Source organism: Pseudophryne corroboree, chromosome 9 (genome assembly GCF_028390025.1).
Source record: "Pseudophryne corroboree isolate aPseCor3 chromosome 9, aPseCor3.hap2, whole genome shotgun sequence".
Taxonomy (NCBI): domain Eukaryota; kingdom Metazoa; phylum Chordata; class Amphibia; order Anura; family Myobatrachidae; genus Pseudophryne; species Pseudophryne corroboree.
In genome coordinates this window covers 275,008,301-275,034,684 of record NC_086452.1, presented here as the reverse complement: position 1 = coordinate 275,034,684, position 26,384 = coordinate 275,008,301, and the positions used below count along the sequence as shown (strand labels likewise).

The 26,384-nt window shown below is 47.4% G+C and overlaps 1 protein-coding gene across 3 annotated transcripts in view; it reads left to right on the top strand.

Annotated features, from left to right (window-relative positions):
- UCHL5 (ubiquitin C-terminal hydrolase L5) overlaps window positions 1-26,384 on the top strand; it is a 667,016-nt gene that overhangs the window by 25,862 nt on the left and 614,770 nt on the right. The window lies entirely within an intron of this gene.

Genomic DNA, 26,384 nt, shown 5'->3' with positions numbered 1-26,384 from the left:
GAAAGTGTTAATTTAAAAAATAAATAAATGTGTGGAGTCCCCCTCCTAAGCAAAACCAGCCTCGGGCTCTTTGAGCCGGTCCTGGTTGTAAATATATGGGGAAAAAAGTGACAGGGGTTCCCCCATATTTAAACAACCAGCACCGGGCTCTGCGCCTGGTCCTGGTTCCAAAAATACGGGGGACAAAAAGCGTAGGGGTCCCTCGTATTTTTAAAACCAGCACCGGGCTCCACTAGCCAGGTACATAATGCCACAGCCGGGGGACACTTTTATACAGGTCCCTGCGGCCCTGGCATTACATACCCAACTAGTCACCCCTGGCCGGGGTACCCTGGAGGAGTGGGGACCCCTTCAATCAAGGGGTCCCTCCCTCCAGCCACCCAAGGGCCAGGGGTGAAGCCCGAGGCTGTCCCACCCCATCCAAGGGCGGCGGATGGGGGGCTGATAGCCTTTGTTAAAGGTTGACCTTGTTAAAGGTTGCTTGGTTGACCGAAAGTAACCTCACCGCTGACCACAAAGTTCCCACCATTGGTTATAATGGAGCGCATAGGCGCTACATTGTAACACTGCCGTGTGCTGCTTATCATACACTGCAGGAGCACACAGCCAATCAGGAAGGTGCCACAACATGGCGCTCCCTGATTGGCTGATGGAACCGTCTTAGACATAAGTCAGAGGGAGTTCCTGGCATTCGGGGAAAGGGGTCCCATGTGAAAACATGGGGCCCCTTTCAGTGCGAGGTCGGGTGTCCGTTTTGTTATTTTGCAAAGTACCTGGATTACAAATGGATTAAAAGAGGAGCCATCTACACTGGATTTTGTGAGTATAATTTTTTCAACAGGTACACCATGGGTTCTACATGGAGAAGAGGACCGGCCCCCGTGTGAACATAGGTAAGTATGTGTATATGGAGGTGTGGATGTATGTATTAAAGTTTTACTTTCAAGGTGTGTGTCTTATGTTTTTATTGGGGTATTTTTTTAGTAGTAGTACTACAGGTACCAGCGCGCCCGGTTTTCAACCGCATGCTGGTACTTGTGGTTCTCCAAGTACCAGCTTGCGGGGGAGGCTTGCTGGGACTTGTAGTACTGCTACTAAAAACAATATTCATAACTTTTAACAAAGGCTATCAGCCCCCCACCCACCGCCCTTGGATGGGGGGGACAGCCTCGGGCTTCACCCCTGGCCCTTGGGTGGCTGGAGGGGGAGGACCCCTTGATTGAAGGGGTCCCCACTCCTCCAGGGTACCCCGGCCAGGGGTGACTAGTTGGGTATGTAATGCCAGGGCCGCAGGGACCTGTATAAAAGTGTCCCCCGGCTGTGGTATTATGTACCTGGCTAGTGGAGCCCGGTGGTGGTTTTAAAAATACGGGGGACCCCTACGCTTTTTGTCCCCCGTATTTTTGGAACCAGGACCAGGCGCAGAGCCCGGTGCTGGTTGTTTAAATATGGGGGAACCCCTGTTACTTTTTTCCCCATATTTTTACAACCAGGACCGGCTCAAAGAGCCCGAGGCTGGTTTTGCTTAGGAGGGGGGACCCCATGCATTTTTTTTTTAAATTTTTTTTTTACCAAGTTTAACGTTTTTTGAAAGATGCACAATGAAGCCCAGCACGGATCGCACAGATCCAGCCGAGATTCATTGTGCTAAAGTCGGCAGTGTTTTACAATTCACTCCCGTAAAACACTGCCAAAAAATACGAATGACATCGAAATCGGCAAATACGAAAATGCAGAATACGACAGCTTAGTAAATTAGTCGTACTAAATTCAAAAAAGTTGCAAATTTACACTTTCGATGTCATTCGTGATAATTCTCACTCCAAATCGGTACTAATACGAATCTTAGTAAATATACCCCATTGTCTCAATTGATGGGTCATAAATTAAACCAGTTTGTGTAACAATGCCCCCGCTCCTCATATTCATCACTTTGGTACTGCGCTTGCACTACATTAAAATCCGAACACATCTAATTATCAAACCAATCATTACGACGACTCCCAGGATACAAAAGAGAAACTTTCCTACATTCACAATGACATTTTGAGCCCATTCTCCTAAACCAGAGAACCAATTGCGTGGGTTCAACCATGAAACCCAGCCAGTCAGTTCATTACTCACAGTAGTAAGGGTAAGGTTGTGTCTCCTTCGGAACTCCCATTTCAATTGCAAGATATCGTCCATCTTTTGATCTATGACCTCGGTTGGGTCATCAGTGCTGTTTGTAATATACGTGCAGCACTTCACACCTGTCACAACTGAGGGTTTTGGCTGACAGGAGAAAGCCTCAGTTGTAGGGGCTGAGAGGAACTTAAACCGGGGAGGTTTAATCAGACCCCTGGACATGTAAGTGTTTAAATGAAACCCGAAGGTGTGACCATGACAACCAGGTAAAAGTCAAAATAACAGTTTATTCACAGACTCCGTGTAAACAGACAGCATTCAAGGTTAAATAATGGCAATAATAAATAATATAATTCCTGGAGCACTCTGACCATGAAATGGTTACACAGGACACTGGTTGTTAAAGTCCTTAGATGGAGTAACCTTACCAGGCCTGGCTGTAGTAGTGAAGATATCCGAGGAACATGCCAGTAGATGGAACAGATGAAGTTGGTAACTTGAATCAGCTGTTGTATTTGCTGGATAGAACCAGCCAGGTGGTAAGACACGGAGTGGATGCGGAATGGGATCAGCCAGATGATAAAGTCACTGAATGAATGCTGGGTGAAACCAGCCAGGTGATGAAACACGGAGTGAATATAGTAAGATGCTAGGGAGCGTGGAAATAGAGGAGTTGAAGGATGATTACCTGTGATAGTGGATATTGCTAGAAGCAGATGCAATAGCTGGAAGCTGGAAACTGGATCAGCCACGGAGGACTGCAGAGTCAGGCTGCACCGCAGGATGGTAGGCAGGTGCGGGTCTCTTTAGTGGATGCTGGAGACAGGAGCTGGAACCTGGAGGAACAACCATAGGAGAGAGACTGGAACAAGGTATGACAAACAAAGCACTGACCATTTGCTAGCCCAGGCACAGGATACTTATACCTGCAGCAATGCAGGTATTAGCTGGGCAATTATGCAGATTTCCAGGCAGTGGATTGGAGGAATTGAAACATGTGATTGAATCCAACATGGCTGCGCCCGTGTTAGAACTTTGAGGGAAAACTGGTTTGGGAATCCATGTGGAAACATAACTGCAATGGCGGCACCGGCCGCAGAGGACAGGAGACGCCAGACTGACAATGTATGCTGAGACTCGTGGATGACAGCGGAGGCCGCGGCAGGCATGGAACACCACACTGACAACCTGCACTTATATCACAGGAGCGGCGGCGGAGGCCGCGGAGAATGGGAGACGCCATGCAGGATTTAAACATGGCGCCGCTGTGACAGAATCTCAGCGTGACAGGAGGGATATGCAGCATGTGGACACAGATGAGATCCAGCCTTGGAACGCTGAGCCAGCCTCAGGAGACATCTGAAAGGCAAGTAATGGCGTCCAGATACCCGGATCGTGACAACACCATACTGAGTTGCTAGGGTGACGCAATACCCGCCTGTCACCGCTGTGATGTAGTTGAGAACCATCCTATGCTGGATCAGTTCCATTTTGTAGGCTTGCAATTCCCTCCCTGTATACCTGAAGGCGTCATCATACATCTCGGTGATATTATCTATCAGGTTCGCTAGCGCATGAATATACCTAAAATTTTTAATTCCTCTGTCGGTATGGGTGATATCTAACGCGAGTAGGAATTGAATCCCGGTGGATTCGTGGATCAAATCAGAAGCTGCGTGCTTTGTCCTATCTATAAGGTGTCTCTTAACGATGTGTTCGTAGTGAGTGTGGGTGTAAGGATCTTGAGCATTGCGGTGAACGTCCTTCATCTTATTATGGGTTATGGTCATTACTTCTGGCAACACTCTTCCAATGTAACACAATCCCTCTGAGTTTGGGGCAAGCCACTTATACGCCTTCCTCCCGCATATGAAATATGCATCATCGGGGAGAACATATGGTACGGAATATGACCTTACCATATTGCAAACCTTCCAAGTGAAAAATCCTATCCCTAACTCTCTCATCCGTTCAGTACACGTATCAGGCTGTATGATATGCGCACAGTACCCTGATGATACTTCTCCAACCCGCATGGTCCTACTTCCTAGACTATACCTGTACCGAAAATACCTCCCACCGTCGGCTATTTGGCGTATAAGTTCTGAGTCTACGGGCATTCTATCGGCTCTGTGTGAAAATGCCATGGTTTGGTTATTCCATGTCACTTCCCAATTTCCCGGCTTTCGGGAATTGGAAATGTTGAAATAGACTAAGGACCTATCCACATGATATTGGTGGAGCTTCAAACTAGGTGGCCTAGAAATATAAAATTTCTTGTCCACCGGTCTCCCACCCCTTAATTCAAATACCTCATCTATTGTTAAGGGATACGGTACTAGTCCTGACTTGCTCTGACCTTGAGGTACTTGTGAGCACACCCAGCATTCTGTTATGTTTAAAACCTTACCCACTAATGAGTGATAGTCACTCAATGGATGACTGTCCATGTTGATATTAAGGCTGGACTGACATCTCTGGATGCAACCGTCCTCAACTATGTTTTCACAGTTTCTACAAATACTATTTTCCTCAGCCAACAACCCTTCACAGTGCCTCCTAGTTTCATGATTATCAGATCGTTTTCTGATACTCGCCTTTGCTCGGTGAATGTGTTGCTCTTGGAATTCTACAAATCCGTCCTTGCCATCAGAACCCATTCCAGATCCTTTCTCGACCTCTCTGGTACTCTCACCGAAACAGACTGCTCTGGTCAACAACAGGGTCAACAGCAAAACCCGGAATACAGTCTCTTGGGGTAAGTCCATCTTGCTAGGGAAGAGGAAAAGAATGAGAAGGGGGGGGGGGGGGGGGAGGAAAGGAGGGTGATGGGAGGTGGAGAAAATAATTAAAGGGAAAAAGAAAAACTGGTGCGCCTTTAGTCTTGTTGTTCTCCGTGCTTAGTGCTGTCTCTCAGTCTTCCTGGAATAGACACTCCAGTGATACGATGTTCTCTCCGAGTGAGCGACTTTTCTGTAGGGATCATAAATCTTGCGTTACCATGTGTTTAACTGTTGTGTGAAATACACCATCCGTGGGAAAATGACAGAGAGAGGGAGAGAATAATAAAAGAAAATTTGTCAGATTTGCATTCACCATCAAGCTGTCACACCATCATGTCTATCGGTATCTCTGCACAGTCTTCCTCCACCAGTATTTCCACTCTCCACCCTCTGTGCATGGCCAGGCACAATGATGCTGGTGAGATATACCGGGGTTGGGCAGACCTCTGAAAAGACAGAGTAGACATGTGACGTTTGAGCTGTAGTTCTGTCGGTGAACGTCAGAGATGAAAAGGAAACTTTAAAGATAAATCAGAGTTTACCTGGCCACCCCTGTATCTACAAGGAATGATCTACCAACTACATCAACTGTGACCACAGGTTTACTACCTAGGCTAGCAATCAATTTCACTGGCTGCAGACTACAAGTGCGGGCCAAAATTTTCCCTATGTAATCCCTGATTCCAATTACATGTGTCATACAGTGTGTCATGTTCTGGTCTAGGGGGTCGATATACCTTATGTGGGTCTTTAAAATTACAGTTTTGTGCGTAATGTCCTTCCCTCTGACAGTTAAAACATTTTACCACATACAACTTACCATCGGGGGTCTGGGGTTTAGGCTGATGTGGCTTTGTTGTCAGGGCTTTTATACTTACTGTCATCAGCTTATCCCCCTGTGACTCCCTGTGCCTAATGATGCTCTGATCATGCTCAATAGCAGACTCTCTTAATGCAGCCACTGAGATACCTCTCCAACTTGGTTGAGTGGTTTGTACCCTTTTTCTCAACGTTTCCTTTAAACCGTCCATTAATACGGACACCGCTACCTCCCTATGATGCACATTTTCCTTAATGTCCGCGACCCCAGTGTACCTAGCCATTTCCTGCAGTGCTCGATGGAAATAGTCAGAAGCAGTTTTACCTTCTTTTTGTCAAATGGAGAAGATTTTATTCCACTTGACAACAGGTGGGAAATATACTCCTAATTGCAGATTGATCTGTTTTACGTTCTCCTGATTTTATTCATCAGTGAGAGGTACTTCTGCATCTAATTTACAGTCAGCAATGAATTTCACAGGGTCAATATTGGAGGGCAAACATTCCCGTAGCACTGTCCGCCAATCTTTGTTATTGGGTTCGGTGGCGTTACCTAGTTCTCTAATTCAGACAAAATTGTCCTCAATTCTGTCCGGGACCAGGGGCAATGCATAGCAATGTTCCTGACGGGAGTGATTCCCAGAGCGTCAGTCTTCCCATTGGGGACTGCGATCACCCTGACAGGATTCAGTTCAATTACATCATTCTGGGTTGCTTCTACAATGTGAGGTGCAATTGTCTCTGCATAATGAACTGTACCGTACTTACCTGTGGACAAGACCTCACCTGTCCCTCCGCTAGGGGCCTTTGCTACTGCTCTTACTGGTTGGGCCGTGCCCACTTGGGTGTCTTGTATGGTGGCTGCTAGAGAGAGTGCCGATATCGTGCTGGGCTCATCTTCTTGGTCGCAGTCCTGAGGGAAGTTTAAGATGGGATACAACTTGCACGGGTTAGTATTAATACATTTACTAAGTTTTAATAGTGGGGCATATTATATTTTCTCTAACGTCCTAGTGGATGCTGGGGACTCCGAAAGGACCATGGGAATAGCGGCTCCGCAGGAGACTGGGCACAAAGTAAAAGCTTTAGGACTAGCTGGTGTGCACTGGCTCCTCCCCCTATGACCCTCCTCCAAGCCCCAGTTAGATTTTGTGCCCGAACGAGAAGGGTGCAATCTAGGTGGCTCTCCTGAGCTGCTTAGAGTAAAAGTTTAAATAGGTTTTTTATTTTCAGTGAGACCTGCTGGCAACAGGCTCACTGCATCGAGGGACTTAGGGGAGAGAAACGAACTCACCTGCGTGCAGAGTGGATTGGGTTTCTTAGGCTACTGGACATTAGCTCCAGAGGGACGATCACAGGCCCAGCCATGGATGGGTCCCGGAGCCGCGCCGCCGGCCCCCTTACAGATGCTGAAGCAAGAAGAGGTCCATAAATCGGCGGCAGAAGACTCTCCTGTCTTCATAAGGTAGCGCACATCACTGCAGCTGTGCGCCATTGCTCTCAGCACACTTCACACTCCGGTCACTGAGGGTGCAGGACGCTGGGGGGGGGCGTCCTGGGAAGCAATGAATTTACCTTAGTTGGCGAAAAATACATCACATATAGCTCCTGGGCTATATGGATGTATTTAACCCCTGCCAGTTTTCCAGTAAAAAGCGGGAGAAGAGCCCGCCGTGAAGGGGGCGGGGCCTATCTCCTCAGCACACAGCGCCATTTTTCCCACACAGCTCCGCTGGTAGGAAGGCTCCCAGAATCTCCCCTGCATCCTGCAACTACAGAAACAGGGTAAAAAAGAGAGGGGGGCACTTATTTGGCAAAATAACAGATATAAGCAGCTATAAGGGATAGACACTTATTGTAAGGTTGTCCCTATACATATATAGCGCTCTGGTGTGTGCTGGCAAACTCTCCCTCTGTCTCCCCAAAGGGCTAAGTGGGTCCTGTCCTCTATCAGAGCATTCCCTGTGTGTGTGCTGGGTGTCGGTACGTGTGTGTCGACATGTATGAGGAGAAAAATGATGTGGAGGCGGAGCAGAGTGTCTGTAACAGTGATGTCACCCCCTAGGGGGTCGACACCTGAGTGGATGTACTGTTGAAAATTACGTGACAGTGTCAGCTCTATATAAAAAAACAGTGGTTGACATGAGACAGCCGGCTACTCAGCTTGTGCCTGTCCAGACGTCTCATAGGCCGTCAGGCAGATGGCAGATACAGACGCCGACACGGATACTGACTCCTGTGTCGACGGTGAAGAGACAACCGTGATTTCCAGTAGGGCCACACGTTACATGATTGAGACAATGGAAAATGTTTTATACATTTCTGATAATACGAGTACCACCAAAAAAGGGGTATTATGTTCGGTGAGGGAAAAACTACCTGTAGTTTTCCTTAATCTGAGAAATAAAATGTGTGATGATGCGTGGGTTTCCCCCCGATAACAATTAATAATTTCTTAAAAAGTATTGGCTGCATACCCTTTCCCGCCAGAGGTTAGGATGCATTGGGAAACACCCCCTAGGGGGGATAAGGCTCTCACACGCTTGTAAGAACAAGGGCTCTACCCTCTCATGAGATGGCCGCCCTTAAGGATCCTGCTGATAGAAAGCAGGAGGGTATCCAAAAAAAGGTATTTACACACATACTGGTGTTATACTGCGACCAGCTATCGCCTCAGCCTGGAGGTGCAGTGCTGGGTTGGCATGGTCGGATTCCCTGACTGGAAATATTGATATCCTAGATAAGGATAGTATATTATTGCCTATAGAGCATTTAAAAGATGCATTTCTATATATGCATGATGCACAGCGGAATAATTGCCGACTGGCATCAAGTATAAGTGCGTTGTCCAATTCTACCAGTAAAATGGTCAGGTGATGCGGATTCCAAACGTCATTTGGAAGTATTGCCTTTTGAAAGGGGACATTTGGGGTCGGTCTTTTAGACCTGGTGGCCACGGCAACAGCTGGGAAATCCACGTTTTGTACCCCAGGTCGCCTCTCAAAATAAGACGCCGTATTATCAGGCGCAGTCCTTTGTTGGCAAGCGGACAAAAGGTTCCTCTTTTCTGCTCGTGACAGAGGGAGAGGAAAAAGGCTGCAGAGATCAGCCAGTTCCCAGGAACAGAAACCCTTTCCAGCCTCTGCCATGCCCTCAGTATGACGCTAGGGCTTTACAAGCTCAGGCACGGTGGGGGCCCGTTCTCAATGAATTTCAGTGCGCAGTGGGCTCACTCGCAAGTAGACCCCTGGATCCTTCAGGTAATATCTCAGGGGTACATATTGGAATTCGAGACGTCTCCCCCTCGCCGTTTCCAAAAGTCGACTTTACCGACGTCTCCCTCTGACAGGGAGGCAGTTTTGGAAGCCATTCACAAGCTGTATTCCCAGCAGGTGATAATCAAGGTACCCCTCCTGCAACAGGGAACGGGGTATTATTCCACACTATTGTGGTACCGAAGCCAGACGGCTCGGTGAGACCGAATCTAAAATCTTTGAACACTTACATACAGAGGTTCAAATTCAAGATTGAGTCACTCAGAGCAGTGATTGCGAACCTGGAAGAAGGGGACTACATGATGTTTCGGGACAAAAAGGATGCTTACCTTCATGTCAAAATTTACCCTTCTCACCAAGGGTACCTCAGGTTTATGGTACAGAACTGTCACTATCAGTTCAGACGCTGCCGTAGGGATGGTCCACGGCACCCCGGGTCTTTACCAAGGTAATGGCCGAAATGATGATGTTCCTTCGAAGGAAGGGAATTTTAGTTATCCCTTACTTGGACGATTCCCTGATAAGGGTAAGATCCAGGGAACAGTTGGAGGTCGGTGTAGCACTATCTCAGATAGTGTTGCGGCAGCACGATTGGATTCTCAATATTCCAAAATCGCAGCTGGTTCCGTCGACGTGTCTTCTGTTCCTAGGGATGATCCTGGACACAGTCCAGAAAAAGGTGTTTCTCCCGGAGGAGAAAGCCAGGGAGTTATCCGAGCTAGTCAGGAACCTCCTCAAACCGAGCCAAGTATCAGTGCATCAATGCACAAGGGTTCTGGGTAAAATGGGGGCTTCCTACGAAGCAATCCCATTCGGCAGATTCCACGCAAGAACTTTCCAGTGGGACCTGCTGGACAAATGGTCCGGGTCGCATCTTCAGATGCATCAGCGGATAACCCTGTCACCAAGGACAAGGGTGTCCCTCCTGTGGTGGTTGCAGAGTGCTCATCTTCTAGAGGGCCGCAGATTCGGCATTCAGGACTGGGTCCTGGTAACCACGGATGCCAGCCTGCGAGGCTGGGGAGCAGTCACACAGGGAAGGAATATCCAGGACTTATGGTCAAGCCTGGAGACATCACTTCACATAAATATCCTGAAGCTAAGGGACATTTACAATGCTCTAAGCTTAGCAAGACCTTTGCTTCAAGGACAGCCGGTGTTGATCCAGTCGGACAACATCACGGCAGTCACCCACGTAAACAGACAGGGTGGCACAAGAAGCAGAAGGGCAATGACAGAAGCTGCAAGGATTCTTCGCTGGGCGGAAAATCATGGGATAGCACTGTCAGCAGTATTCATTCCGGGAGTGGACAACTGGGAAGCAGACTTCCTCAGCACGACCTCCACCCGGGGAGAGTGGGGACTTCACCCAGAAGTCTTCCACAGGAAAACTCGACAGGTATTGCGCCAGGTCCAGGGACCCTCAGGCAATAGCTGTAGACGCTCTGGTAACACCGTGGGTGTACCAATCAGGGTATGTGTTTCCTCCTCTGCTTCTCATACCCAAGGTACTGAGATTGATAAGATGGTGAGGAGTAAGCACTATATTCGTGGCTCCGGATTGGCCAAGAAGGACTTGGTAACCGGAACTTCAAGAGATGCTCACGGAGGATCCGTGGCCTCTACCTCTAAGAAGGGACCTGCTCCAGCAAGGACCCTGTCTGTTCCAAGACTTACCGCGGCTGCGTTTGACGGCATGGCGGTTGAACTCCGGATCCTGAAGGAAAAAGGGCATTCCGGATGAAGTCATCCCTATCCTGATCAAAGCCAGGAAGGATGTAACCGCAAAAACATTATCACCGCAATTGGCGAAAATATGTTGCGTGGTGCGAGGCCAGTAAGGCCCGACGGTGGAAATTCGACTGGGTCGATTCCTACATTTCCTGCAAACAGGAGTGTCTATGGGCCTGAAATTGGGGTCCATTAAGGTTCAAATTTCGGCCCTGTCAATTTTCTTCCAAAAAGAACTAGCTTCAGTCCCTGAAGTTCAGACGTTTGTAAAAAGGGGTACTGCATATACAGCCTCCTTTTGTGCCTCCAGTGGCACTTGGGATCTCAATGTAGTTTTTTTTTTTGGATTCCAAAAGTCACATTGGTTTGAACCACTTAAATCTGTGGAGTTAAAATATCTCACATGGAAAGTGGTCATGCTGTTGGCCCTGGCCTGGGCCAGGCGCGTGTCAGAATTGGCGGTTTTATCCTGTAAAAGCCCTTATCTGATTTTCCATTCGGACAGGGCGGAATTGAGGACTCGTCCTCAATTTCTCCCTAAGGTGTTTTCAGCATTTCACTTAAACCAACCTATTGTGGTGCCTGCGGCTACTAGGGACTTGGAGGATTCCAAGTTGCTGGACGTAGTCAGGGCCCTGAAAATATATGTTTCCAGGACGGCTGGAGTCAGAAAATCTGACTCGCTGTTTATCCTGTATGCACCCAACAAGCTGGGTGCTCCTGCTTCTAAGCAGACGATTGCTCGTTGGATTTGTAGTACAATTCAGCTTGCACATTCTGTGGCAGGCCTGCCACAGCCAAAATCTGTAAAAGCCCATTCCACACGGAAAGTGGGCTCATCTTGGGCGGCTGCCCGAGGGGTCTCGGCTTTACAACTTTGCAGAGCAGCTACTTGGTCAGGGGCAAACACGTTTGCTAAATTCTACAAATTTGATACCCTGGCTAAAGAGGACCTTGAGTTCTCTCATTCGGTGCTGCAGAGTCATCCGCACTCTCCCGCCCGTTTGGGAGCTTTGGTATAATCCCCATGGTCCTTTCGGAGTCCCCAGCATCCACTAGGACGTTAGAGAAAATAAGAATTTACTTACCGATAATTCTATTTCTCATAGTCCGTAGTGGATGCTGGGCGCCCATCCCAAGTGCGGATTGTCTGCATTACTTGTACATAGTTATTGTTACAAAAATCGGGTTATTGTTGTTGTGAGCCATCTTTTCAGAGGCTCCTTCTGTTATCATGCTGTTAACTGGGTTCAGATCACAAGTTGTACGGTGTGATTGGTGTGGCTGGTAATGAGTCTTACCCGGGATTCAAAATCCTTCCTTATTGTGTACGCTCGTCCGGGCACAGTATCCTAACTGAGGCTTGGGGGAGGGTCATAGGGGGAGGAGCCAGTGCACACCAGCTAGTCCTAAAGCTTTTACTTTGTGCCCAGTCTCCTGCGGAGCCGCTATTCCCATGGTCCTTTCGGAGTCCCCAGCATCCACTACGGACTATGAGAAATAGAATTATCGGTAAGTAAATTCTTATTTTATTCTTTTATTATATATTGATTTTAGTAAATACTAATTGTTTATATTGATATACCTTGTATTTTAATTTCTAATTCATAATATTTCAATATCAGCGCCTCTACCTTCTCTACTCTGTGGGGATGCATGTTTAAGTCCTTATCTGGTTCAAATAATTTCTCAATGGCAGGTTATTTATTTATTGAGTTTATTATATAGCAGAGCATATTCCGTTGCACTTTACAATTTGAACAACAGTAATAGAGCTAAACTGGGTAAAAACAGACAGACATAGGTAGGAAGGCCTTGCTCACAAGCTAACAGTCTATAGGGAAATAGCCATTGATACACAGAGATACATACTACCTGTTGTGTAATAGTCCACCAGATTGTAGAGGTTCTTAATGGGCTGTAAGCCAGCAATGTTGGCTAAGGGTCAGGAGGTGTGTGATGTGAAGTAAGATAAAATATGTGAAGTTGTGTTGACTGTACAGAGGGGATGTAATTAGATAGGGAGGCATTGAATGTTATGTGGGTGAGTCCAGAATTTGATAAGCTTGTCTGAAGAGGTGAGTTTTCAGGAAATGCTTGAAGGTTTGAAGTTTAGAGGTGAGTCTTATTGTGCGTTTGCGGGCATTCCACAGAGTGGGTGCAGCCCGGATAAAGTTCTGTAATTTTTGAGTGGGAGTAAGTAATGCAGGTGGGTGAGAGATGCAGAGCAGAGAGGTCGGGTAGCGAGATATAGGGGTATATGCAATTGCGGTCGAATTTACGCAAAAGTCGAAAAACGGGACATATTCGCCAAAAAATCCATGTCGAATTGGATTCGTCAATGCAATACAGTACTTTTCGCCAAAAAACCTTCTGTTTCTGAATCGACTTTTTGCAATTCGACTTTTTCAAAATTCGACTTTTCTGCAATGGTCAAAATGCGGCTTTTCGACAAAAGTATATTAAATTGAAAAATGACGAATCGACATCAGTGCTTTTCGACCGCAAATTTGACATTTTCAGTCCGCCTCAGTTTGCTGGCGGGATCTATTAAAAAAAATTTAATAAATGTTTTTTTGTTAGATTTTTTGATTGCTAATAGCATATCTATTTATATTTGAAAGGATTATCTACTTGGTTTGTCTTTTTTTGACTCACAAGTATTATTTAATTGATTTTTTAAAAGAATATTTTTTTCTTCACTCTGCTGAGGGAAATGTACCCATGATTCCACAGTTTTACCCAGGATACACTTTTGCAAAGCCCCTCCTATCTCCTCACTCCCGGTTTTTTGAGACTAGGGAGAAGGAGCCATTTACAGTCAGCTCTGTTGTGGAATCGTTTTTTTAGGACAATCCCTGCGTTTTTAAACACATTCCTATTTTTGTACTGACTATAATAATAGAGCCTTTCTCTGACCAGATTGTGGTGTTCATGCTGGCTGCAAGCATGGAGGAAGAGAGTGCTGCTGAACATCAGGATCAAGGTCAGCAAATGTCTGCATTGGGTGAGCCAGTATTGCGGGTTTCATTTCCACGTCCACGCCAGTATCGCACTAGGCGTGAACTGGAGGATCTCAGCGAGTTCGTGGTGATACAAAATTATCCCTTATCGACTCGTGACATATATTCGCTGTACGCTCTGTTGGAGGCCGACCTGGAACCTCTGGCACGGACAAATCGTGCAGTCAGCGGTTTCCAGAAACTGCTGGGTACGTTACATTTTTTGGCGTCAGGCACATTCCAGCCTACACTGTCTCAAACATGTGGTTTTTCACAGTCGACACTGTCGCGCTGTATAACCCAGGTCATTAGGGCTTTCCGCAAATTGACGATCCAGTACATCACATTTCCAGAGATGGAAAGCGAATGTCTTGAGATCAAATTAGGCTTTTTCAACAAATACAAATTTCCCAATGTGCTGGGCGCGATTGACTGTACCCACGTGCAGATCAGACCGCCACGGAATTCGGAAGAATGTTTTCGGAACCGAAAACATTTCCATTCCCTGAATGTACAGGCGGTCTGTGATGTCAACATGAGATTTTTGAACATTTTTGTGGGATTTCCTGGATCTTCTCACGACTCCTTCATCCTAAGCCAGTCATCGCTGTTTGACAAGTTCGAAACAGGAAACATGCCTGGTGGCTGGCTGTTAGGTATGTATTTTAATTGTTTAAATTTTTTTATTTTATTATTTTTTTATTATTTTTTAGATTAACTACCAAATCGATGCGGGTTATCCAAACAAATCGTGGCTCTTGACCCCATTGTCTAATCCTGTTGGTAGAGCAGAAAAACGTTACCAAGAGACACACACAGCATCGAGGCAAATAATTGAACGTGCCTTCGGTGTACTTAAAAGCCGGTTTCGATGTTTAGACACTTCCGGCGGTGCTCTTTTGTACTCACCGGCGAAGGTTTGCGGCATGGTAAATGCATGTTGTATTTCTCTAACGTCCTAAGTGGATGCTTGGGACTCCGTAAGGACCATGGGGAATAGCGGCTCCGCAGGAGACTGGGCACATCTAAAGAAAGCTTTAGGACTAACTGGTGTGCACTGGCTCCTCCCCCTATGACCCTCCTCCAAGCCTCAGTTAGATTTCTGTGCCCGACGAGAAGGGTGCACACTAGGGGCTCACCTGAGCTTCTTAGTGAAAGTTTTAGTTTAGGTTTGTTATTTTCAGTGAGACCTGCTGGCAACAGGCTCACTGCATCGAGGGACTAAGGTGAGTTCGCTTCTTCTTCCCTGAGTGCAGAGTGGATTGGGCTTCTTGGCTACTGGACATTAGCTCCAGAGGGACGATCACAGGCCCAGCCTGGATGGGACCCGGAGCTGCGCCGCCGGCCCCCTTACAGAGCCAGAAGAGCGAAGAGGTCCTGAAAAATCGGCGGCAGAAGACTTTCCTATCTTCAATAAGGTAGCGCACAGCACTGCAGCTGTGCGCCATTGCTCTCAGCACACTTCATACTCCGGTCACTGAGGGTGCAGGGCGCTGGGGGGGGCGTCCTGAGACGCAATAAAACATGATAAAAATTCCTTACATGGCAAAAAATACATCACATATAGCTCCTGGGCTATATGGATGCATTTAACCCCTGCCAGAATATACAAAAACAGGGAGATAGGCTCCGCCCCCTTTTTGGCGGCCTTATCTCCTCAGCACACTGGCGCCATTTTCCCTCACAGCTCCGTTGGAGGGAAGCTCCCTGGCTCTTCCCTGCAGTCACTACACTACAGAAAGGGTTAAAAAAAGAGAGGGGGGCACTAATTAGGCGCAGTATTAAAACATACAGCAGCTATAAGGGGAAAAACACTTATATAAGGTTATCCCTGTATATATATATATAGCGCTCTGGTGTGTGCTGGCATACTCTCCCTCTGTCTCCCCAAAGGGCTAGTGGGGTCCTGTCCTCTATCAGAGCATTCCCTGTGTGTGTGCTGTGTGTCGGTACGTTTGTGTCGACGTGTATGAGGAGAAAAATGATGTGGAGACGGAGCAGAGTGTCTGTAACAGTGATGTCACCCCCTAGGGGGTCGACACCTGAGTGGATGTACTGTTGAAAATTACGTGACAGTGTCAGCTCTGTATAAAAAAACAGTGGTTGACATGAGACAGCCGGCTACTCAGCTTGTGCCTGTCCAGACGTCTCATAGGCCGTCAGGGGCTCTAAAGCGCCCGTTACCTCAGATGGCAGATACAGACGCCGACACGGATACTGACTCCTGTGTCGACGGTGAAGAGACAACCGTGATTTCCAGTAGGGCCACACGTTACATGATTGAGACAATGGAAAATGTTTTATACATTTCTGATAATACGAGTACCACCAAAAAGGGGTATTATGTTCGGTGAGGGAAAAACTACCTGTAGTTTTCCTGAATCAGAGAAATAAAATGAGGTGTGTGATGATGCGTGGGTTTCCCCCCGATAACAATTGATAATTTCTTAAAAAGTATTGGCTGTATACCCTTTCCCGCCAGAGGTTAGGGTGCGTTGGGAAACACCCCCTAGGGGGGATAAGGCGCTCACACGCTTGTAAGAACAAGGGCTCTACCCTCTCATGAGATGGCCGCCCTTAAGGATCCTGCTGATAGAAAGCAGGAGGGTATCCAAAAATGTATTTACACACATACTGGTGTTATACTGCGACCAGCAATCGCCTCAGCCTGGAGGTGCAGTGCTGGGTTGGCATGGTCGGATTCCCTGACTGGAAATATTGATATCCTAGATAAGGATAGTATATTATTGCCTATAGAGCATTTAAAAGATGCATTTCTATATATGCATGATGCACAGCGGAATATTTGCCGACTGGCATCAAGTATAAGTGCGTTGTTCAATTCTACCAGTAAAATGGTCAGGTGATGCGGATTCCAAACGGCATTTGGAAGTATTGCCTTTGAAAGGGGACATTTGGGGTCGGTCTTTTAGACCTGGTGGCCACGGCAACAACTGGGAAATCCACGTTTGTACCCCAGGTCGCCTCTCAAAATAAGACGCCGTATTATCAGGCGCAGTCCTTTGTTGGCAAGCGGACAAAAGGTTCCTCTTTTCTGCTCGTGACAGAGGGAGAGGAAAAAGGCTGCAGAGATTAGCCAGTTCCCAGGAACAGAAACCCTTTCCCGCCTCTACCAAGCCCTCAGTATAACGCTAGGGCTTTACAAGCTCAGGCACGGTGGGGGCCCGTTCTCAATGAATTTCAGTGCGCAGTGGGCTCACTCGCAAGTAGACCCCTGGATCCTTCAGGTAATATCTCAGGGGTACATATTGGAATTCGAGACGTCTCCCCCTCGCCGTTTCCAAAAGTCGGCTTTACCGACGTCTCCCTCTGACAGGGAGGCAGTTTTGGAAGCCATTCACAAGCTGTATTCCCAGCAGGTGATAATCAAGGTACCCCTCCTGCAACAGGGAACGGGGTATTATTCCACACTATTGTGGTACCGAAGCCAGACGGCTCGGTGAGACCGATTCTAAATCTAAAATCTAAAATCTTTGAACACTTACATACAGAGGTTCAAATTCAAGGTTGAGTCACTCAGAGCAGTGATTGCGAACCTGGAAGAAGGGGACTACATGATGTCTCGGGACATCAAGGATGCTTACCTTCATGTCAAAATTTACCCTTCTCACCAAGGGTACCTCAGGTTATGGTACAGAACTGTCACTATCAGTTCAGACGCTGCCGTAGGGATGGTCCACGGCACCCCGGGTCTTTACCAAGGTAATGGCCGAAATGATATCCCTTCGAAGGAAGGAAATTTTAGTTATCCCTTACTTGGACGATTCCCTGATAAGGGTAAGATCCAGGGAACAGTTGGAAGTCGGTGTAGCACTATCTCAGGTAGTGCTGCGGCAGCACGATTGGATTCTCAATATTCCAAAATCGCAGCTGGTTCCGACGACTGGTCTTCTGTTTCCTAGGGATGATCCTGGACACAGTCCAGAAAAAAGGTGTTTCTCCCGGAAGAGAAAGCCAGGGAGTTATCCGAGCTAGTCAGGAACCTCCTAAAACCGAACCAAGTCTCAGTGCATCAATGCACAAGGGTTCTGGGTAAAAATGGTGGCTTCCTACGAAGCAATCCCATTCGTTAGATTCCACGCAAGAACTTTCCAGTGGAACCTACTGGACAAATGGTCCGGGTCGCATTTTCAGATGCATCAGCGGATAACCCTGTCACCAAGGACAAGGGTGTCCCTCCTGTGGTGGTTGCAGAGTGATCATCTTCTAGAGGGCCGCAGATTCGGCATTCAGGACTGGGTCCTGGTGACCACGGATGCCAGCCTGCGAGGCTTGGGAGCAGTCACACAGGGAAGGAATATCCAGGGCTTAGGGTCAAGCCTGGATACATCACTTCACATAAATATCCTGAAGCTAAGGGCCATTTACAATGCTCTAAGCTTAGCAAGACCTCTGCTTCAAGGTCAGCCGGTGTTGATCCAGTCGGACAACATCATGGCAGTCACCCACGTAAACAGACAGGGTGGCACAAGAAGCAGGAGGGCAATGGCAGAAGCTGCAAGGATTCTTCGCTGGGCGGAAAATCATGTGATAGCACTGTCAACAGTATTCATTCCGGGAGTGGACAACTGGGAAGCAGACTTCCTCAGCACGACCTCCACCCGGGGAGAGTGGGGACTTCACCCAGAAGTCGTCCACATGTTTAAAAAACTCGACAGGTATTGCGCCAGGTCAAGAGACCCTCAGGCAATAGTTGTAGACGCTCTGGTAACACCGTGGGTGTACCAGTCAGTGTATGTGTTCCCTCCTCTGCCTCTCATACCCAAGGTACTGAGATTGATAAGATGGAGAGGAGAAAGCACTATTTTCGTGGCTCCGGATTGGCCAAGAAGGACTTGGTAACCGGAACTTCAAGAGATGCTCACGGAGGATCCGTGGCCTCTACCTATAAGAAGGGACCTGCTCCAGCAAGGACCATGTCTGTTCCAAGACTTACCGCGGCTGCGTTTGACGGCATGGCGGTTGAACACCGGATCCTGAAGGAAAAAAGGCATTCCGGATGAAGTCATCCCTATCCTGATCTAAAGCCAGGAAGGATGTAACCGCAAAAACATTATCACCGCAATTGGCGAAAATATGTGCGTAGTGCGAGGCCAGTAAGGCCCGACGGAGGAAATTCAACTGGGTCGATTCCTACATTTCCTGCAAACAGGAGTGTCTATGGGCCTGAAATTGGGGTCCATTAAGTTTCAGATTTCGGCCCTGTCAATTTTCTTCCAAAAAAGAACTAGCTTCAGTCCCTGAAGTTTAGACGTTTGTAAAAGGGGTACTGCATATACAGCCTCCTTTTGTGCCTCCAGTGGCAATTTGGGACCTCAATGTAGTTTGGGTTCCAAAAGTCACATTGGTTTGAACCACTTAAATCTGTGGAGTTAAAATATCTCACATGGAAAGTGGTCATGCTGTTGGCCCTGGCCTGGGCCAGGCGCGTGTCAGAATTGGCGGCTTTATCCTGTAAAAGCCCTTATCTGATTTTTCATTCGGACAGGGCGGAATTGAGGACTCGTCCTCAGTTTCTCCCTAAGGTGATTCCAGCGTTTTCACCTGAACCAACCTATTGTGGTGCCTGCGGCTACTAGGGACTTGGAGGAATCCAAGTTGCTGGATGTTGTCAGGGCCCTGAAAATATGTTTCCAGGACGGCTGGAGTCAGGAAATCTGACTCGCTGTTTATCCTGTATGCACCCAACAAGCTGGGTGCTCCTGCTTCTAAGCAGACTATTGCTCGTTGGATTTGTAGTACAATTCAGCTTGCACATTCTGTGGCAGGCCTGCCACAGCTAAAATCTGTAAAAGCCCGTTCCACAAGGAAAGTGGGCTCATCTTGGGCGGCTGCCCGAGGGGTCTCGGCTTTACAACTTTGCCGAGCAGCTACTTGGTCAGGGGCAAACACGTTTGCTAAATTCTACAAATTTGATACCCTGGCTGAGGAGGACCTAGAGTTCTCTCATTCGGTGCTGCAGAGTCATCCGCACTCTCCCGCCCGTTTGGGAGCTTTGGTATAATCCCCATGGTCCTTACGGAGTCCCCAGCATCCACTTAGGACGTTAGAGAAAATAAGAATTTACTTACCGATCATTCTATTTCTCATAGTCCGTAGTGGATGCTGGGCGCCCATCCCAAGTGCGGATTGTCTGCAATACTTGTACATAGTTATTGTTACAAAAATCGGGTTATTATTGTTGGGAGCCATCTTTTCAGAGGCTCCTCTGTTATCATACTGTTAACTGGGTTCAGATCACAAGTTATACGGTGTGATTGGTGTGGCTGGTATGAGTCTTACCCGGGATTCAAAATCCTTCCTTATTGTGTACGCTCGTCCGGGCACAGTATCCTAACTGAGGCTTGGAGGAGGGTCATAGGGGGAGGAGCCAGTGCACACCAGTTAGTCCTAAAGCTTTCTTTAGATGTGCCCAGTCTCCTGCGGAGCTGCTATTCCCCATGGTCCTTACGGAGTCACCAGCATCCACTACGGACTATGAGAAATAGAATTATCGGTAAGTAAATTCTTATTTTTACACAACATATGTGTCGCCAACCGTTTGCCGGTGACTCTTCGTCGCAGTGCTTTCCGACGCGGGAACCGTTCTTCTGCTGTACCGGTGGGTATGGACGAAGGAGATGATTCCCGGCGGACAGTGATTCAAAACTTTTTTTCTGTTGCCTGTGAGTATACTTATAACATTTGTATTATCGTGTAAACTGACTTTGTAATATTCTATAAAAACATCTTTATTTATGTATTTCAGAGTTTTACGTCCTGTTGATGTACATTCCCAGGCCTGTTGTTAAAGTTTAGTCCTGTTGACGACTCGTTACCCCCTGTTTTATCCTGTTGTTGGGTTGCCGCAAATATTGGACCCTTTTATCCAACTCTACCATGGGCGACCTACTTGTGATGTGGACCTGACCCTCCGCCATGTAGCAGACAACCCCCCTCAGGTGAGATGTATTTCCCAAAACTCCCTCTTGTCCAAAATCACCCCGGCATGTCCAAAGTGCAGCCCTCCGGCATTTGCCAAACTGCACATGCAAACATTCCCTGATACACCAATGCTTGTCAGGGAATGTTTGGATGTGTAGTTACGCAAGTGCCGGAGGATTGCATTTGGGCCCACTGTAACCTGCTTGTGTCGTGTTGATTGTACCTCTTCTTTTCAGTACCAGGGTGACACTTTACCATTAGCTGGAACCTCATACTGTTCTCTTCCACAGGTCTTGCGGTGTATCCTTCCCAAGTGGCGTGGATGTGAAGAGACACAGTTCCCCTGATGTTCCATGGGCGACCTACTTGTGTACAATTCAACTGCATATCAAATAATTTTAATAAAAACCACAGAAAACTTCTCTTTAAAAATTTATTGAAGAAAAATTGGATTTTATTTTTGAAATAAAAATTGAAAGTTAATAAAACAAAAAAGTAGTTTGTTCATTCTTTTCTTGTGTAGATAGATATCTGTGGGGAAAATTAAAAAAGTATATTAAGTAAAGACACTAAAGTCATGTTCATTTCTTTCCCAAGAACATTTGTGGAACCACACAGCCCAGCATGACCCATTGCTGGGCTGTGTGGTTCCACAAAGGCCGGCGGTCCAAAGTGGAATAGTGGCGTCAGTGGTCAGCACTTTGACACGCTAATATTTATGGAACCACACAGCCCAGCATGACCCATTGCTGGGCTGTGTGGTTCCACAAAGGCAGGCGGTCCAAAGTGGAATAGTGGTGTCAGTGGTCAGCACTTTGACACGCTAACATTTGTGGAACCACACAGCCCAGCATGACCCATTGCTGGGCTCTGTGGTTCCACAAAGGCAGGCGGTCCAAAGTGGAATAGTGGTGTCAGTGGTCAGCACTTTGACACGCTAACATTTGTGGAACCACACAGCCCAGCATGACCCATTGCTGGGCTGTGTGGTTCCACAAAGGCAGGCGGTCCAAAGTGGAATAGTGGTGTCAGTGGTCTGCACTTTGACACGCTAACATTTGTGGAACCAGACAGCCCAGCATGACCCATTGCTGGGCTGTGTGGTTCCACAAAGGCTGGCGGTCCAAAGTTTCTTGAATATATACATTGAAACATGGCTCTACTCACCTTGGTACGCACAACACGAACTTATGCCGTCCACTTCAATTTTCCACCCAATCCTATGAATAAGCCAAAAACACACACTAGTGAATAGTAAATTCACACAACAGTGAAAGCCTATTGTACACCATTACAAAAAGAATTTTTTGGGTAAAAAAGTGGTATCAGAATAGCTCTTTGGCACATCATACATGTAGCCACAAGGAGCTTTAATCCGTTACCACACGCGCCCGCATACATGCCCGCGCATGTATGCCTACACAAAGCTCCTTGGTAGTACCCGGTCACGGGTGGGGAAGCCCAACACAGATAAAACAATAGTAAGAAAAAAAACAAACTAATGGGAGGGGAAGAAAGGGATACATGAAAAACATATATAAGTAAATAAAACAATACGACCGGGCTTATGGTGGAAGTCTGTCCGGATACTCTGCTTCCTCCTGATGGGGCGTCGATGTCCTGGGAGGCTGGGTAGTGCGTTGACTGGGCCTCTGTGCCCGTGCGGCTGTAGATGTTGCGGCCGGTGGTGGAGGCGCCTGGTGGGTGGGGTACATCCCTGTATATCCCTGGTACATCTGTGACTGTCTGTACTGGGATGGTAGTGGAGGAAGGGAACGAGGCGTCCTTGTGGCTTGTAATGGCGGAAATGGTGGATCACCAGCGTGTTGATGAGCTGGTCCTGGGAGCTTATCATAGATCATCTGCAGTGTTGTTGCGATGAGCTGTTGGCTGGATGAGGATTGTCGATGGCTCTCCGACATGTTGGTATTGCTGTGTGCCAGGCATGATGTGTTCTCCACGAGCCGGTTCATGGATTGGGCCAGAATGTGAAGGATGTCCATCGTCTCCCTATGATCGTCTATTCTGGCCTATAGCATTTTGGCCGTGCTGTCAGCATGAGCCTTCTGCATTTCAAGCAGACTGTTTGACATATTCTCCATTGTCCTCTCAATGTTGTCCAGTCTGCTTCCAACGACATTTGTGTAAGTATCCTGGCGGGAAGTAATCTCCGATGCCAGGGTGTGAACCCTCTGAATATTTGAGGGATTCTGCCCTTCCTGGACGTCTGCCACCACTTGCATTTGGGCAGCTGAAAAGAAAATTAGAAAATATTATACACATTCATCATACATTTGTTTGAAGGCTCACAATTCTTTTTACTCACACAGGGATGTAGCAACTGCAGGCTGCTGCACTTCCACCTCGTCATCCTCTGACGAATCCTGTAGGAGGAGATACGGCCTATAGTAGGAACCAATCCCCGAAGCTAGTCCGCTGCTGGTCCGTGGCACCACTGTTTGCAAAAGAAAAAAAATGTTTAAGTTAATAAACTATACAAAACTGCTGCACTTCCCCCCCACACCCCCAAAAATTAAATACAAACCTTCTCCATACTGTGGTGCCGCTGCTCCAGGAGCTTCACTTGTCCTCGTTTCTGAAGACTTTTCAAGGGTCTGGCTGGATACGTCTGCACGGCTGTCTTCAAACCCAAGAAAAGTCTCGTCTGTTAACCCTGTAGACTCAAACAGATCGGGTGATGGGTCCACAAGGGTAGTGTCTTGAGGCTCTTCAGTCACAGTCCCAGAGCTCCTGGAGAGACGACGATCTGGTGATGGCCTGCGCACAGGAGCTGTAGTTTGGCGCCCATCTTGTGGTGTGGTCGCCGACGGTGTCTGGCGCACAGGTGAAGATCTGTGCGCTGATGTCTGGCGCACAGGTGATAGTCTGCACGCCGACGTCTGGTGCACAGGTGACAAACTGCGCGATGACTATCTGTGGCGCACAGGTGACTATCTGCGCGCTCCTGATGCTTGCTGCGCAGGTGATGGTCTGCGCGCTGCTGCCGATGCCTGCTACGCAGGTGATGGTCCGCGCGCTGGCGATGTCCTGCGCGCAGGTGATGTCCTCTGGGCAGACCTGTCTGAAAAAAAAAATCACATTAGCAAATACAAAAATCTGAATGTATTCTTACCATCAGGCCTCATTTTGGACTGCTTGTCTCCCGCCTTCTTCCGTCTTCTGGGCGGTTCTTCCTCCTCGGGAAAGCCAGCAGGACGGCTGGAGTCCACACCTCCGCGAACTCCTTCGACCATGGCAGGGTTCATGCGCCTTTTAATAACTTCCTCCCAGGGTAGCCACTTCAGATTGAGAGCCGGGCCACCTCCCGTAGCTGTCTCATGTCGGCGCTGAATCCCCATCTTCTTTTTGGTCTGTCTGCGGCAATCACTGTACCGCTTCATGCAGTTTCTGGTGCTCCGGCGGTTTCCAGATACTGCAGTGACTTGGCTCGCGATGGCATCCCAGATGGTTCGCTTTGTCCTAGCTGCTGTGGTCTGTGCCCTTGGTCCATACAGAACGTCGTAGGACCTGTCGACGCCATCCACTAGGGTACAGTTTTCCGCCTCAGTGTATCTAGGTCCACGCGGCTTTTTCGGTCCTGCATCTTCACCAGAGGCTTCCTCCTCCGACTGCTCCTCTGGCTGGCTTCTTGCCTTTAGGGATTGAAAAAAAACCCCATGCATTTAATAAGATCGGTATGTACCTGTGAGTGTCAGTATCCCTGGCATTGCGCACATTTACCTGTAGGTGTGCATGGCAGTGCGCAAACTAGGGTGGGTCAAGTTGGATGCTATTTGTATCTGCAGGTGTTGTCAGTACCTTTCTACTAGGCTTTTTCTTAGACTTCTCATGGGCCCTTGACGACCGAGGCTGGTCACTGCATGCCTGGTCGGTCGTATCCTCCTCCTGGGTCGGCTCCCACTCCTCGTTGCTATGCAGGGATAGATCCGATTGGGTGGGGGAAGGGGGGGATCGGGTCCGCTTGTCCCTGGACATCTCTGTTTTAAAAAGAACAAAAAAATATATAAATATATATTTACAAATTTAGCACATTACATAATTACATGCAATCACATGTCATGCTGCTGGGACCCCAGTTCTCAAGCAGGACCAAACACAAAAAAAAACAAAAAAAAAACAAAAAAAAATACAAAATAAAAAAACCCCGTACAAGCATCCCTGCACATACTGGAAATCAACCATGGCTGACACACACAAAATGTCTGACACACAAACTAGCCAAAAAGCATCCCTGCACACTCTGGAGGTACACCAGTGCTAAAATAGGAGGGGAAAAAACATGTTTGGCAAACAACCGACACCACATGTCGACCACATGTAAGACAGAAACTTGCTCCAAATCACCCCAAACTAGCCAAAAAGCATCCCTGCACACTCTGGAGGTACACCAGTGCTAAAATAGGAGAGAAAAAACATGTTTGACAAACGACGACACATGTCGACCGCATTGCTACCGACACACTAAAATCAGCCTAAACTAGCCAAAAATCAATCCTGCACATGCTGGAGGTACACCAATGCAAAAGCAAGACCCAAAAAGTCATTTTAAGAAAGAAAAAAAAAACGTGAAAAACTACCCCAAAACACAAAACTCCACAAAAAAATGCAGCAAAACAAGCAGGAGCTATACACATACCCAAACACCCCATGTACACCTCATGGCAACCCCCACTACACAAACACATACATGCAACACCAGACCCACATGTGGTACTTACCTACAAATGTTGTAAAAGCTCCTAAAATGGCTCTCCTCTGGGGTAACAGGTATCCTCCTGTCTGTCCTGGAATAAAGCCTGCTGGGTGTCCAAACGATACCACAGCAAACAACCAATTTGCTAGCTCTGCACCTCCTCACACCTCTCTGCAGGATCACAAAATGGCTGCAGAGCATGCAGCAAACAAGCCCTAATGAAGGGCTGTAAACGGCGGGAAGTCGAATTCGGGACACCCACTAATCACCGATTGGGCCGTTATCCGCCAAGGGGTGTGTCGAATCCGTTTTGCATTGCATATGGTGAATTCATGTTCCCGGCGGCAGGGCTGCGGCTGTCGAGTGAAGGCGAATTTTTAAACGGACGAAAAAAAGGCGCGATTCGCCTGGGATTGCATATACCCCATAGACGAGTAAAGAAATGTATGTTGGTGCAGTTTGGTAATAGCCTTGTATGTAAGTAAAGTTATTTTATATTGAATACGGTAGAATACCTGTAACCAATTGAGAGACTGACACATTGGTTCTGCAGATGAATGTCTAGCAAGGAAAATCAGCCTTGCAGCTGCGTTCAAAATGGATTGTAGTTGTTACAGCCTATTTTTGGGAAAAACAGTAAGGAGACTATTGCAATAATCAATGCGAGAGATAATGGGAGCATGGATTAGAGTTTTGCTGTGTCTTATGTAAGATATGGTCGTATTTTGGATATGTTTCTTAGATGTATGTAACATCATTTTGAGATGGATTGAATGTGGGGAACAAAGGACAGTTCAGAGTAAAGAATAACACCTAGGCAGCGAGCTTGTGGGGTAGGGTTGATTGTTGAGTTATCAACGGTGATATCAGGTTGGTAACTATTATTGGCTGATGGAAATAAAATTAATTCTGTTTTGGAAATATTACGTTTGAGGTGGCGAGATGGGAAGGATAGGTAGGTTTGAGTATCATCCGCATACAGATGATA